Source organism: Anas acuta, chromosome 4 (assembly GCF_963932015.1).
Source record: "Anas acuta chromosome 4, bAnaAcu1.1, whole genome shotgun sequence".
NCBI classification, from domain to species: Eukaryota; Metazoa; Chordata; class Aves; order Anseriformes; family Anatidae; genus Anas; species Anas acuta.
This window is the reverse complement of record NC_088982.1, coordinates 72,388,618-72,403,807: the sequence shown is the minus strand read 5'-3', so window position 1 is coordinate 72,403,807 and position 15,190 is coordinate 72,388,618. Positions and strand designations below refer to the sequence as shown.

Genomic DNA, 15,190 nt, shown 5'->3' with positions numbered 1-15,190 from the left:
TGTGAATGGTCTTACAAATCAACAAGCCTCCGTAGGCTGAAATCATAATTACAACAAGCAGAAAATAAGTTTACATTTGTGTTATTTAAGTTATTGATGTGCTGACGTTATTTTTATGGTACACAGCAAATAGCAAAATGTGATATTCCGTAATGAAGCTATGATATTCATTAATAGGACTACTGTATACATGGAAATATTAGACAACGCCAATTAAATGTGTAAACCATTTTGTTTTACAGCTTGGGAGTAGATAATTATAATGCTGAATGAGCCTTTTTCCTCACGCTTAATTTTGCCCTGGCTAAGAAGCGGGTTATGAAGACTGAGTAACAGTGGGAAAAGGCAAAATTCGAGTCACCTACCTTTAGATGGGAAGTGTTGGTAGAGGCCCCATTGTGCCATGCACGGAGCTGCACACATCCCCTGGTAACTGGAGGCTTGCAGTGAACAGCTTAAAAAAAAACAACAAATAAACTTTACAAGTATGAAGCAACTCCTAGCTAGGTAAAGAGCTGCAGCCAAAGCTGAGCGGGCAGCAAACAGGGTGGGTTGCTAGTGAGTGTGCAAACAACCCACCGTGTTTCATACACCCTTTTCCTTAATTGCATAAGAAAACAAAGAAACAAACAAACGAAACAACCAAACAAGCAGACAAAAAGCATTCTGTGCATCCCTGATGGCAACGCTGGCAATGCCAACACTGACTCCAGCGGAGCAGGTGCTTCACCCCCTGTTAGCCCATTCTCCAAAAGCCCTCGTGGGTGCCTCTGTACTGTTTGCTCCCGACCTGCCCGCCTCCCTGCGAGCCTTTGGGGGGCTTGGAGGTGTCCCCAGCCATGCCAAGGGCCGTGTCCCTTCTTTGCTGCCTGGGCAGCGGCTGCAGTGCAGGGACTGACCCACCAGGCCCCCTCCAGACGCAGTACAGATGTGCTCCAGATGTGCAGGGGAAGATGAGGCTGAATTCAAAGGGAGTCCAAGGGGAGGACAAGTCTGCAGGCGAGCACACATACAGGGAAGGGGCAGCAAGATCAGACAGGTAGGGGACAAATGAGGGTTCACCTCCCATCACCCTAGAAATTGGGTGTCGTGCCACCACTTGCTTCAGGAGCTGGCGTCCCAGCACCCACAGCTCTGCCCTTGCTGTCCCACACCATAGGGATCTCCCTCCAGTGTTTTCTGGAGTCAGATGTGGGAACTGGCATTATGGAAGTTGAGGATAAGGCCAAAGCCAACACAAACTGGTTTCTATTTTTTTTTCCTAGCAAAGTGCACGCATGATATTTAGGCATCACATCCAACCCCCTCACATGTACCTGAACAGCCAGGCAGCCAGCCCTCAGGCAGCGACACCTCCGTAATATTCCAGCTGATCCAACCTAAACACGGCTAATTGGGTCCTCCTCACTTCCCCTGGCTGGAGCCATGGGGGTCACACTTCCACACTTCTCTGTCCCCTGGCAGGACTCTTATTTTCCCTAATGATCCTCAGCAAAGCTGCAGTTGTGCTGCATTCACACACACCTTGGGGAATGCAAACTTCACACGGCATACCAAAAATTACAGGGCCTGTGGCAAGGAGCACAAATGGTCCTTTCCTGAAGTCAGGAAAATTACACCGACAATAAGGTCAGTCTGCCAGGGCCAGGGTCTGTGTTTTGTGTTCTGACACATTGATCCAGTGTACCGAAAGAAAAACAGTGCCGTGGGTACAGGCCTGTGCTTAGGCAGTTGCGAGCAATATTTGGTTCTTCCCGAGCACTGCTTCTGTGCAGTGAACGTTTAAAGGAAAATATTTTCAGCTAGTTAGGGAAACAACACGAGGCTGGGAAGTTGGGAAGCCTCCTCAAGCTGTGCCCGTGATGAGGAGGAAAGCTCTCCCGCTGACAGACCTTGACTCAGGGCCGCAAGTGATGTGCGTCTGGGGTCACTGATAACACCAGAGTGGCTGCTTCCCCAAGACATCTCTCACCAGACTTCACAGGAAACAAATAAAAGTCTACTCACCAGATAAGGGCGTGAGCCTGCAGAAGGCTGGAGGCAGAGGGGGGCGAGACCTTGCCCCTGAGCCGAAAGCTGTGGCTGGTTTGGGGGAGCAGAGGCCTGAGCGGGTGTTGGTTTTCTTTCCCTTAAGGAAAAGCCGGGGAGAATGGCACCTCGGGGATTGATACCAGGCTTTGGGGTATCAGGCAGTGTAAGGCAGCAGTTACTGTGCCCGTGAAACAGCCGCCTCGTGGGCACGTGCCAGATGTAGCACATCAGTGCAGCCGTATCTGCAGTGTTGGCACTGTGCTGTGCCTCAACGAGTAACAGAAGCATTTATACTCATACACGCAGATACGCTCCGAGTTACAAAAATGGTCAAGGGAGGAAGCTCAGCAGACTGCAGACCCTACCTCGCTAGCTCAGGACCTGGCCGAATACCCCCTGAAAATGAGGTGGTTGGTGAGGTGCCCACTGCTTTCAGCGAGCTCTGCTTTGGCCCATCACAGCCCAGTGGTGGGGCGATGCCAGACCTAAAGCCCCCTGAGTTTGGCTGATGGTGCCACGAATCACTCGGGGCAGCACTCAGGCCCTGATGTCAGTCCTTAGTCATATTTTCCAGCCTCGCATCTGTGAGTCCTCTAAAAGAGAAGAATTACAACTCATTGTTGGTGTGTTTCCACGCTTTTACTTCCATGCATTTTCCATTCCATTTATTTTATTAAAAGCAAGCTAAAGGACAACTCCCTGTCCTGCTGCCACAAACGCTCCACTGCGGTCAGTGCAGCCACACGCGGGCACAGAAACCTTTTGCTTACGGGGGCAAGGGCAGGATCAGTGCCTTCTTGCGGAGTTTATTTTCTAGCAGAGCAACCACCGCAGAGTAGAACATGATTTCTTAAGTTAAACACAAATAGGATCAGCTCTGCACAAGAGCACTACAGCGAAGGGGGACCAGGGGCCTCCCCAGTGCATCATAAAGCTTGATAAAATGCTGCATGAAGTGGGATTAGAGAGCATTTCCCAATGGGTAAAAAAATAATATTCCCCTGAAACAGCAGCTTCCTGAGAAGTCTCACATCTGTCCAGCTCTGGAGAGCTTCAAACAGGCCTGTCTGCTGAAGAAACACAGCTTTGATTGACTTATCTGCTTTCTCAAAAGAGCCACTACATGCTTTAGGCTTTAAGGAGCCTTAAAGCTCAAGCTAGATTTCTGTTCAGAAAATAAAATAATAATAATAAAAAAAAATACAAAAAAAAAAAATAAAAATACATGTACAATAGCTGGGAGAGAATAGTATGAGAAATATCTTTATTTTACCATTTTCAAATGGCTATTTCACTACATAAAAGGAAGTTTTTATTTTTATTTTTTTTGGTATATTGATATTCCAAATAAAATTTTAACTTTTGGTTCAAAACAAAATACCTCTCTGTGTTTTATTGATCTGTAACCCCCATCCAGATCGTGCTGCCATCAGGCCCAGCTGCCGAGGAAGAGGAGCCGTTCCCTGGCAATGGGACCACACTGTGGCTACGCTGCCTGTCGCTTCCCAGGAAACCTCTGCCCAGTTCATATTTTCACATGCCAAGCAGAAGCATTATCTGCCTTTTCTTTGTGTTTTTGTGTGTGAATCTGTATGAACTGAGTGTAGCTCAGGCAGTGCTTGGATGTCCTGGTTATTTACATTTACACTTAGGAAATCCCAATCTCTGCATCTCCCGTAAGAAACAGAACCTGCACTCAGGTTCCCCGCATCCTACCTGGACAAAGCCGTCCGGAGCCTCTGGGAAGAGGGAAATTGCAGGGCGTGGTGTTGCCAGTTCAGATCACGCTGTTATAATTTACCATTCACAGAGGTACTGCATTTCCCTAAAAAAAAAAATAAAATAAAAAAAGGATGAAACACCAACACTTAACTGCATGAGCTCCAGTGTCAAACGATAAGAAATTCAGCTGCACCTGTGTAAAACAAGCCACGTGGCTTCTTCTGTGTTTTACATCTAACTCACCTAGCCTTCAAACTGGGAGTGGGTAAAGGAAATAAAGGAAACTAATAGAAAATATTGATTTTGGAGTGTGTTACACAGAGTAATTTATTACTGCTAAAAGCACTTCAAAGGTCCCAGATAAAGGGTTTGCAGGGGTGGGGGAGCTGGTATTTTTCTCCTTTGGGATTTTACACAAAGTACCAGGCATCCTAGGTTTGGTTCAGCCCAGTGTTTGGGGTGGCTGGGAGATGTACAATGCTGGCATTTACAAGAGAAAAGGAAAAAAAAATAAGTATCTGACCCAAAGTCTGTGTCACACCCTGGAAAAACCAACCCCTGCAGTGCCTCCTGCAAGGTTTGGCACTGGCTACCTTTACTGCTCAGATTCCGTAGAGATCAATAAAACCTATCAAAAGTATCCATACATTTATGCACAGAAACACCTAAATATATTAATTGCAGAGTTCCCATGTGAATATTTGGTGTCTGTTGGAGCTATTTTTTCTAAAATGTAGCACCTGAGTTTGCTCGCAAAATCAGAAGGCTTTTAAGGGAACATACAACTGGCATTTATTTATTGTTCACTGCTTGCAAGTATCTGTTGCAGATCTTGAATTTGTGTTGCGAGCAGAGCTGTGAAATTGCAACCAAAGCATAAAGTGAGTTTACAGAACATGACTTTTTTCAGGATGCTACCTTCAAAAGGCCTTGTCCAAGCCAGCATGCAGCACGCACTTGCCACTGCTCTCTGGATGTGCTGAAAATAACTCAGCAGTGAAAAACCCACAGCCTGCAGCACGATGGGTGCTCACCAGACATGAACAGCTTGCTTTTACGCAGGTGTCACTTGCTTTTTGAATGAGTGAAACAATAACATCGGTTGAAAAGAAAAAGTCCAGACCATTGTTTTAAGTAAACTGTCCTTCAGCCCTGCTGATAAGCTTAATGCTACAGGACGGCAGGCTCTGCAGTGTTAAGAGCTGCCCTGCACTTATGTAGACCTTCCTTTGCAAATACATCAAAGGAATGAAAGTGCTCGGGATAATAACTAGCAAAGACTCAGCACGTGCAGAAGCCAACAGAGCCGAGAGTGTAGCATTGCAATGTATCGGACCAATTCATTCTCCAAACTCTGGACATAGGATAGAAACAGCCCATCTTCGTGGTGAGATGCGTGTAAGTGCTTGTAGCCGGTCAGCTGCGAGCCTGCTGTTAGCCACAGCATGTTTGTAGATGGATTTTAGTGTGTGTGGTTTTTTTTTTTTTTTTTTTTTTTTTTTTCCCCTCCTGATAACACTGGGCTGAAGTGCAGTCACTGATGAGCTCTCAACACCGATGGCCCCATTTCCATCAGAACCAAACCCCATTATCTCTGTCCTCACCATCTGTCTGAAGTAAACACATTGAAATTTCCAAACTTTCTTGGTTTTACTGAAATTGCCTGCATAAGACAGACACCTCCTGGGCAAGGCAGTGGTGGTAGTTTTATGGGTCTCCAGAGCTCGAAGTATTCATTTAACATTCATTTATTTAACATTTCCTGCAAAGTCCTGCTCAAATATCTGCTAGCTACCCCTTTAATTCATCATCTCTTACTCTTTTTGTTGGCATTCTCCATTTAGATGCAGAACAAGCCTTCACTTGTTCAAAACTGTACAGTGGTATTATTCACCGACTTCCATAACTCTTTACAAGGGCTTTGAGTGTGAAACTTCCAGTCCCGTTGCCGCTTGGCTGAGCTGTTGCAAGGCGCGCTCGCCTGGATCTATTCCTGTCCGTGGCAGCAGTCATAAATTGCAGCAGAGTACAAGCAGTTTTCCTTGAATTCACGCAGACTGTTTACACTGTTAAGCAATGTATACCTTACAACGATTCTAGCTCTGTAGAGGGAGGAACAATTAAAACGATGAAGTCGAGTTAAGTTATAAAACTTTAAGGAGCAGTATTCATTAAAGAGTGACTCATCTGTTCTTTCTTTAAGCATCTTCCTCAGTTGCAGCGTGAGTCAGATATTGTTGTAGTTATTACCAACACGGAAAACTTCTAAAGCCAATACATAGACAGACCCAAAGGAAAATGTGTTGGTATTTTAACTACAGCTGATCTCTTCATTGGCCATGTAAATGGTTAAACGAGAGACGATCTGTTCCATATATATATATTTCGCCAGCAGGACCACTTTATGAATCCTAAACTTTGGAGTAACTACTACTTTAGCACTTCTTAAACTTGTTTTCAAAGCCACAAAATGCAAATCTCGATGTCCTAATTAGAGGGTAGTACGTAATTACTGGGCTTGTGTGATCTCATCCTCCAAGCACGACTCCTCTTCTAGCAGAGCTCCTGCTGCTCGTTACCTCACTCAGCTTTCGCTCAAAGGCAGCTGTCCTCGCTCCATGTGGAGGTCACCCAGCAGACACACACAAGAGATGCCTCGAGGAATCGCTCCTGGATGGTGGGAGAGTTTGCAGCCTCCGCTCTGCAGCACAAAACGGCCACGGATGCTCAGCCCACGTTCAGGCTTTTCGCTGACCTGCCTTTCTCGGTTGCTGCCAACCCTCCCAAAAAGGGGGTGAGAGAGGTGAAGGCACTTGGGATGCTGCTGCCTGCACGTTCAGAAGGGGGAGAGGGCTCTGCGGTGTCCTGTGAGCCTGGGTCTGGATTGCACCTGGCTGCCCCCTCTCTCCAGACATGGTGCTTCGCTGAATGAGGGGTTATTTAGCTTCCTTCTGCCTGCTAGACCTGGAAACCACAGAAAAAAATTATTATTTTTTCCCTAAAAACTTTCTGGAATCTGACATTTAGGGAAAAGACAAAAAAAAAGATCACAGCTTTCATCCCAAATCGAGATCCCAAGTTACTGTGTTTTCAGCTTTCTGGGCTCGAACTTTAATGGAAGCTTTACCTTGTTCTTGTGCTAACTCCTTTTCCCACTCCTGAGGCATCAGGATTCAAATAAAGCAATTTTTAAAAAAGGATATTTGTTTATAAAATAAAGGAAAACAACCACCATCCCAAACCCGCCTGGGGTTTTGCTATCACAACTTGGAAGGCAAGGACGTCAGTGCTGCAGCCACGCTCTCCCAGGGTGGTTATTTTGGAGGAGCCAGGAGGGCCGGGGCTGCTACTGCAGGGGAAATGAATACCTCGCCCAGGCCATCCTGCGAGAGGAGACCAAGAAAAGCAGGGCACAAACCTCTGAAGCAGGTATCAAAGGATTTGTAATTTGCCTGCCCTGCTGTCATTTCATTTTCTGTCTCCTCACAGTCGCAGAAGAGAGGGAACACCACTTCCCAGGGCTCAGGACAGGGACTGTCGCGTGTTTGCATCTGCAGGAGCTTGCAGGTGTGCAAAGGGGTGTTCATGGAAGGTGAGCACTGGTGGAAGGAGGCGTGCAGATATTTGGGAGAAAGCAATGGATTCCTCTTGTGTTCCTCTTCTTCCTTCCTTTCTGTCCGGGAGGAGATGAGGTGCTGAGATGCCTGAACAGTTTCTGTGAGGCCCAGCTTCTAAAGCACAACGACAATTTTTAAAAACAACCTCTAAATTAAATGCTAAATACTTTTTTGGAGAAGCCATGGGAAAGAGCCCTTTTCCTGCACGAGATTCTCAGTGATAAGTACTGGTTTTCCTTTCTGAGCACAGAAACCAAAATAAACAACCCTTGCTGTGTGACCCACTGGAGACATTTAGCTTGTACTCCGAGATCAAATGGCACGAACAGATAACCCGAACTGAGGTTTTCTGGACAGAATTTGAAGAAAAAAAAAAAAAAAAAGAAGCAAGTTTGCAGCAGGAGCACTGTGTTGCAATGAACCTGCAGTGTGGAGGGCGTGGATGAGGCGTAATTCGGAGCGTGTTTCCACAGGGCAGCGTGGCAGCTGCAGGCCGCGAGCTGAGTGCTCAACAGGGGAATGGGCAAAACGGGAGAGAAAATGCCTGGGAGAGCAAGGAGAAAATGCCTGGGAGAGTGCCTGGCTGCCAAAAGCTGCAGAGCTGCCAGAGGAAAGCTACCTGCTTGACAGCCCTTTCAGACAGGCTAATAAGGGGAAAACCCTCCCAGCCCCCCAGATTCCTGCTCTCTAGGCAAGAGCTAAGATCAGGTGGGAGCAAGGCAGGGACTGCAAACGAGGACATCAGAGAGATACGGGTACAATCATCAGAAGAAAGTGAATGTCTCTGTGGCTTTCTTTAATCACCCGGGTATGTAGCCCTAAAGAGGAGGCCAGCAGGCATTCTGAGAGGGAAGGAGTGCTGGTTTTACCCTGCTAAAATTGAAAAGCGATGGATGCCACACGGTGCAATGCTGCACTCCTCCCTTACACTACCATGAGTAAAAACCTACCTGATGCTTCCCGGCTACCCCTGGAGATAAGCGTGAGCGAGGTACACGGTGCTGCTGCAGAAATGTGACCCAAACCTGAGCCAAACAACGAGGGGTCTGCCCAGTGAGGCTGTCCTGTGTAACGTGGTGAGGATACCAAAGAAATCTCAGCAGCAGGACAATGTTACAGGCACTAAACAGGATGGATGACAGCACCCTCCTGAGAAGACTCAGAAAGGTACATGAGAGCAGAGAGACTCCTAGGCCAGTTTCCTCCCATCCCCTAGGGATTAAACGCCCAGAGACACTTTTCCTCTGAGAAGTTTTTAACATTCAAGCACAACTTCTTGATATTTCATAGATTAACACTGCGTACTGCTGTGAAACTTTGGCTTTGAAGAAACTCCGCAGCAGGCAAGCAGCCCCGAGGGGCAGAGCAGCCCTTAGGAAATGGGGCGAATCCTGAGGGATCCTGGTCCCCTGGGGTCAAGAAAGATGCGTGCAGACTGGAGAGAATGGGGGAGAGCTGTGTGAGGAGGCACCGCAGGCTTTGCCCAGAACCGGCCCTAGAGCAAGCATGAGGTCTCTTCCCTTCTCCTTCTGAAGCAGTGGGAAATTGCCAGCAGGGTTCCCAGGAGCTGCGTGTGGGGATTCTGTATTTTGTGTTTTCTGTAATAAAATAAACACAAAAACAAATGTAAACGTGTTTGAGAAGGAGAAGCTCTTGGGAGAAATTAGTTTGCAGCAGTGCCATGGGACCTAACTCTGTGAAATTGTGCTGTTTGCCAATCCTTCTGTACATCACTTGTCTATTCCAGGCTAATGAATTTGCAAGTTTTTCACTTCTGCCAAGGAGAGAAATGAAACAAGCTGCTGAAATACCCGTACTGTCTGTGAATGATCTTTTCTCTTTTAATTCGAGTTACAGCACAGGAGGACAAAACTCCTATCGCAGGACTTAGTTAAATTGATTCAGGAGTTAAGGTCACTGGGAAAATAAATTACTCTGCTAACATAAAATGTGGTAAACAAGAACAAGAATTCATGTGACTGTAAGTGATCAATGAAAATAAAAATTAAAGGAAAAAAAAAAAAGAAAAAAAAAAAAAAGAAGAAGAAAGAGAGCAATTGAGACTTACCCAGAGCTAATGCTGAGTCCTGGGACTGACCCAGTGGCTTCACTGGAAGCGATTCCTCTCTTTTTGCAGCATGTTTAAAACAATGATGTAAATGATATAAGGAATTTTAGCAAGATTAATTTTTGTTTTGTTTTGTTTTGTTTTTTCTGAATGAGGGAGCAATCCTGGATCCTTCCCTCCCAAGCAAGGACCAGTGCACGTGTCTGCAGAGGGGCATGACTGGCACGCTTTGCTGTTACCCCTTGTTGAATGCTATTTGACAACATCAGAGGAGGCAGAACAAAGAAATAGGCAGGTTGCAAACCAGTTCAAATGAAAAAAACATTTATAGCAAGGAAAAACAAGTACCTCAAACAACAATAAGTACAAAAATATTAGCACAACTAGGATGTTAAGCTGAGCCTGCCTAGAATACTTACAGTTGTATATGCAGCAGCATATAAAAATCATAGAAAATGAATGGTTTGCGAGCAGCAGGAGATTAAAATACACATTGCACAGGGGCACGCAAAGCCGGTGGGAGTCCTATCTGGATTTCAATAAGCAGTGTCTCCCTGCCGCAGAACCCTTCTTAAATTAGCCATCATTTCCCACTCTGCATCTAAACTGGCCTGTACGTAACCTTCAATCACGCTAGAAATACCTGAAAATAGACATTTTTGGTCATGATTCAGATCTACCTCTGCATGAAATAAAACAGCTTGGCTTTTCTTTATTTATTTTATTATTATTTTTTTTTAAATGGCTATTTTCTAAAGCCTGGTCACGACCAGGGGAGAGTTTGCCTGCGGCTCTGCCCAGAGGCAGGCTGAGCAGAGGAGGAGCAAGGAATTGTTCCAGAGTGCACACTTTAACATTTACAAGTCTGACACATTTTTGGGATGTATAAATGAAACCTGAAAAGGCAACATGCTTACACAGTGGGACTGGCTGCAAGGAGCGGAGTTTGAGCAGTCGAAAGCATGGTCATAAGCTTCTTTTCATCTTCAAGGCCCTGTTTGCACAAGTGACCAAATTTCATTTCATAGAGCTTTAATTTTCTACATGCAGACCACTGGTTTAAAAATCAAACAAGACATTTCAAAGTAATAAATAAAGCTTATTCTGTGTTACAGGGGGTCAGTTCCAGGTGCCTTGTAAATTCAATTCAAAAACCTTTCGAGGTTTTAGATTAATAATTCCTCCAAGATCATATCCCTGGCGCTATACTTCAGGGTGAGCGTATTTTTTAGCACTTACTGAAACATCCTATGATTGGGAAGGTGGAGAGGCAAAGAGGGAACATTTTGTTATCCAACACAACAATTCTGCACCTGCCGCCTTGAGATGCCTCGTCCAGACACAAACAAGAAATGCCAAAAGCCTCCTGCATCACAAATTTGCTCTAATAAACCCATTGCCGTGTTTATTTGCTAACTGCTGGAAGCGAATTCTGGTCAGACTGCTGTTTTCGGATGCAGGAGCACTTGCACCTGGGTGCCAGGAACCGCACACATGAGGCTCCTCTGTGTCAAAGCACCCTCTGCTGGACCAGCCGGACATGTGAGTGATTCACAACCCCACAGCATCATCCCTCCCTCCCCTGCCCCAAAAATGGGTAAGTAGGTGAAGGGGTTGCCTTCCTCCAGCTGCATCCTGGCTCCAAGGAAAGGCTCCCAAATTGCCCCTTGTCCATGTAGGGGACCCACCCCCCGTATCAAAGCTGCCCCCAGGGGTGGCGTCGATCCAGGCTCCCCGTAACGCATCAGGACATGAGTTTATACAGCTCTTATCAACACGTGGCTGCCTGCAGCAGGATAGCTTCTAGCATGCAAGAAATGGAAGATCCGTGAGTGCCACCTGGACAAAAATTGATGGCATTCCCACCAGCCTTCACGGTAAACTGAGTTATGCTGTAGTGTCAGCGTGAGCTTTCCTGTCAGGCACTTAACCAGGGTACAAAACCTCTCGCTGAGCATCTAGCCTGACCACAGCAGTCATTCCCACAGCCTGTGTGAGAGTCTTCCTTATGGCCAGGGAGACGAGCCCCTTGTTTCAGACCTACCCAAATGGATTATCTTCGCCGTGCAATGTTTTACAATACCTACTCAAAACGACGTTTTACACAAGCCTGTAAGTGAGAAGCAGGAAAGCAGCCACTTGCTCTGACTTGATGGAGACCAAACACAACAGCAACTTAAATAAACATAGGGGCTGTGGTTAGTTTGCAATAAATCTCTCCTAAATACGGCTTGCTGGAGCAGTGAGGCATCGTCTCACAGAGACTGAAAGTAAAGCATACCCAGTGAGCAACGCCATGAAGTGGGGAGGAAGGGATCCAAGCTTTCTGAAAGCAAGAATAAAATGTAGGTGAAACACATGATTGAGGAGGAAGGAGCTCTGTAATTTTGTAAGGGTTTAAGTGAAAAGAATGTGAGGCAAAGGTGCTCAAGGAAAGGTTTACACCTATAAATAGCTTTGCATACAGACTCATTAGCAGAGGAAGGAATTTAATTGACGTTTTTAGCGCAGGTAGGCATCAAGGTGTAATAGGGAGTGATCAGTGCAGAAGAGGTGGCACAGTTTCAGCGAAGAACATTATAGGGTTGGAGACTTAGAAAGAGATGAAGGAAGAAATCATACCCTAAAGGAAGGGAAGAGAAGGAGCCGTCTGTACAGCTGTTCAAACTATCTGCAGTGAACCATCACTCAGCAAACTTCCTTTTTCCTGGAAAGCGATGAAGATTAATAACGTCCCTTTCCTTTGAAAAGGACATTGTAAATACATATTCAAATCTGAGCCCTGAAAAGACTTATTTTCTGGGATGTGTGTTCCACGTGGGCTACAGCAGCTACTGTTTCCTGCTTTACTGCTGCAGATATCATCTCTCCCTGCCAGTCTGATTTCGGGATCCAGGTGGAAAACATGCAAGTTAGTAAAATCTTCTTTGAAGTGTACTTTTAAAGCTCACTAACTTTGACAAAAACAAAACAACAACAAAAATTCGCAAGCTTTGGTTATGGATGTTAGCTAACATCCCATTTCCTGACTTTAAATTCCTGGAAATGGAAAACTGATGAAAAATCAGGCAGAAGAGGCCTTGCCCAAAGCTTCCACCACAACTTAGCTCCCTTAACTCCAAAATATTTTCTCAAGTCTGAAGCTGTGCTGCTAACGTTATCCTTTTGTCTCCTCTTTCTTCCTGTGCACTCTGAAAATTTGGCTTTTTCATTCCCTCCAAGCAATTACCTGCTCAGACCAAGGCTGAATCAAAGTGAACTCATCCTGGGCTGTTATCTCAATTCAGCCATGTGGAAATAACTTTTTTTTTTTTTTCATTTTCTGAGCTTTCACCTACTTGAATTTTAAACCTCACAGTTATGGCTCTGTGTAATTTTCCATCAGTTTAAATTCAGTCTTTCATCCACACCTGGAGCTGGAACAACTCATTCTCAACGAGTAATGCATCCAGTGATGGATGCATCCAGTCTCTTTTAATTTGCAGGATATCTGAGACCAACTGCAATTTCCTCAAACGTATTTCTTCTTCTACCATTCCAGAAAGAATTATTTTGCTCTTTAAATTGTAGTTGTAAGCACCATCCTCCAAACATCCACACAAATGTTTAATTTACCAATTATTTCAATAAGTACATGTATAATTAATTATCTACCAAGTCAGTTTGTAAACAAATACTTATTTTCCAGACTGAGACTTACTCAGCTCTGATGGGTCATGCTTGGGACTGGTTCCAGCCCTTGGCTGGGAGAGCAAAAATAGTCGTGTAGCAAATATATGTTTCTGTTTCGCTGAGTACTTTTGCGTCAGGGTTTGACTTTAACTCTTTACAAATATTTGTCCCTATAGAGTTTGTTACCAGAGAGCAGACAAACTAGCTGCCCGAACTCACTCAAATTTTAATTCATGGCATACATATTTTTGCAATACCCACTTTCAAGGACACGGCTCTACACCCTCAGCCAGCCACAAAGCCTCTCATTGAGAGTGCTAAGGCCAAAATCTGTACGATTAAATTATGGTGTTTTTACCAACCTCCTTCAAAGAGAGCAGGAAGGCTTGTTAACAGGTTCATAAATCCAGGTGAAAAGATTAATCCAGCTGTCCTGACATATATGTTATTACTGAATATATATGCTATTGGAACATGGCAAATAGATTTGTGTTTGCTGTTATGTGCTGATTGGTGTCACTGTTTCCCAATATATTTGGGGATATGAGATCCCGAACACCTATCAGCATTATATTCCAATATATCTTTTATTCTACTGGCTCTGGCTAAACATCTCCTGGATTCCTGGTAATACCAAGCACTGGGCAAAACTAACACATGAAGAAATCAGCTATCCATGCTAGCACTCTGCTAGACTTGCCTTTGTACTTATCTGAGGTGCCACGGCCCCTGGACACATGCTCGTTGCTCTCCTTTATTTAAATGCTACTTTTTTTTTTTTTTCCTTTAAATGTACTTACTTTTGAATAGAAGTCTGAAGAACAACTGGTATATCCTGATTTAACCTACGTAAAATGAAAACCACCTAGCATCCCTCCAACAGAGTTTAGAGCCCAATCTCCTGGTCCCTCTGCAAGAAACACACACTGAAGTCTTAAGAGACACTGAACTCCTAGGCAAACTAAACAGCGAGTGTTTGACAGCTTTATCAGAGCTGCAGCTTGCTCCTGACTGCCCATGGGCAGATGATCCAGGCTGAGGCTCAGCAGGGTCCTGCTTTCCCACCAAAGCCTTTGGCCACCACTCAGGGCAGCGCCACACACAGCCCCAACTGCCACACCACCCCCTGTGGTTTAGAGATGCCACCGATACCTTCCAAAACCTCTTGACAAGGTTTTCAAAGGTGAGTGCGCACAGCTTGTGGATGGCCAGTTTATATAGCCTGTATTATCTGTTTTCATGTTACCCAAATTATTTCCTACTAGTCTGTAAGATTAAGAAATGACTGTGGCAAAAACTTTCTAATTTGAATATGAATAATCAAATTTTATTGTAAGAAAAAGAACTTCTTTCTAAACTAAGCCCCCTAAATCCTCATTTCTTTTCTCAAGTCACATATTTCAGTGTGGAAGTTAAATAAGCTCTTTCTCTCTTCACCTTTATATCTGTCACATTCAAACAATTGCTCTATTCCCTATTTCTCTTGTGCACATTTCATTAAATTCTTTCACAATTGATAGTTTGGGGAGAAGATGTACTACTGGAGATGAAGAAGAACCTGTGCAGATCCTTACTTGGTTTTCACACCTTTCCAGTATCTTCTGGCACACTGGGAATTTTGTATGAAAACAAAACAAAACAAAACAAAACAAAACAAAACAAAAAAGCTGTATATCAAGAAGAAAAAGAAAAGAAAAGAAAAGAAAAGAAAAGAAAAGAAAAGAAAAGAAAAGAAAAGAAAAGAAAAGAAAAGAAAAGAAAAGAAAAGAAAAGAAAAGAAAAGAAAAGAAAAGAAAAGAAAAAAAGAAAAGAAAAGAAAAGAAAAGAAAAGAAAAGAAAAGAAAAGAAAAGAAAAGAAAAGAAAAGAAAAGAAAAGAAAAGAAAAGAAAAGAAAAGAAAAGAAAAGAAAAGAAAAGAAAAGAAAAGAAAAGAAAAGAAAAGAAAAGAAACAATTCAGCACAAGTTCCCAAGCATATCAAAGCTGTTGCTACACACATTTTCAAAGATGCATCAAATTGCCAAATTCTCATAGTACTTCCCAAAAAGTTAATATGAGCTTTAGGAGAAACACTGTTTTTAA

The 15,190-nt window shown here is 44.3% G+C and overlaps 1 long non-coding RNA gene across 1 annotated transcript; it reads right to left on the bottom strand.

The window, feature by feature from the left end:
* Positions 1-3,445: 3,445 nt before the first annotated feature.
* LOC137856516 (uncharacterized) lies at positions 3,446-15,150 on the bottom strand. The gene is made up of 3 exons (XR_011096532.1): positions 9,439-15,150; positions 5,572-8,968; positions 3,446-3,856 (listed from the first exon to the last, which is right to left on the bottom strand). It is a non-coding gene; the product is annotated as an uncharacterized lncRNA (long non-coding RNA).
* Positions 15,151-15,190: the final 40 nt, after the last annotated feature.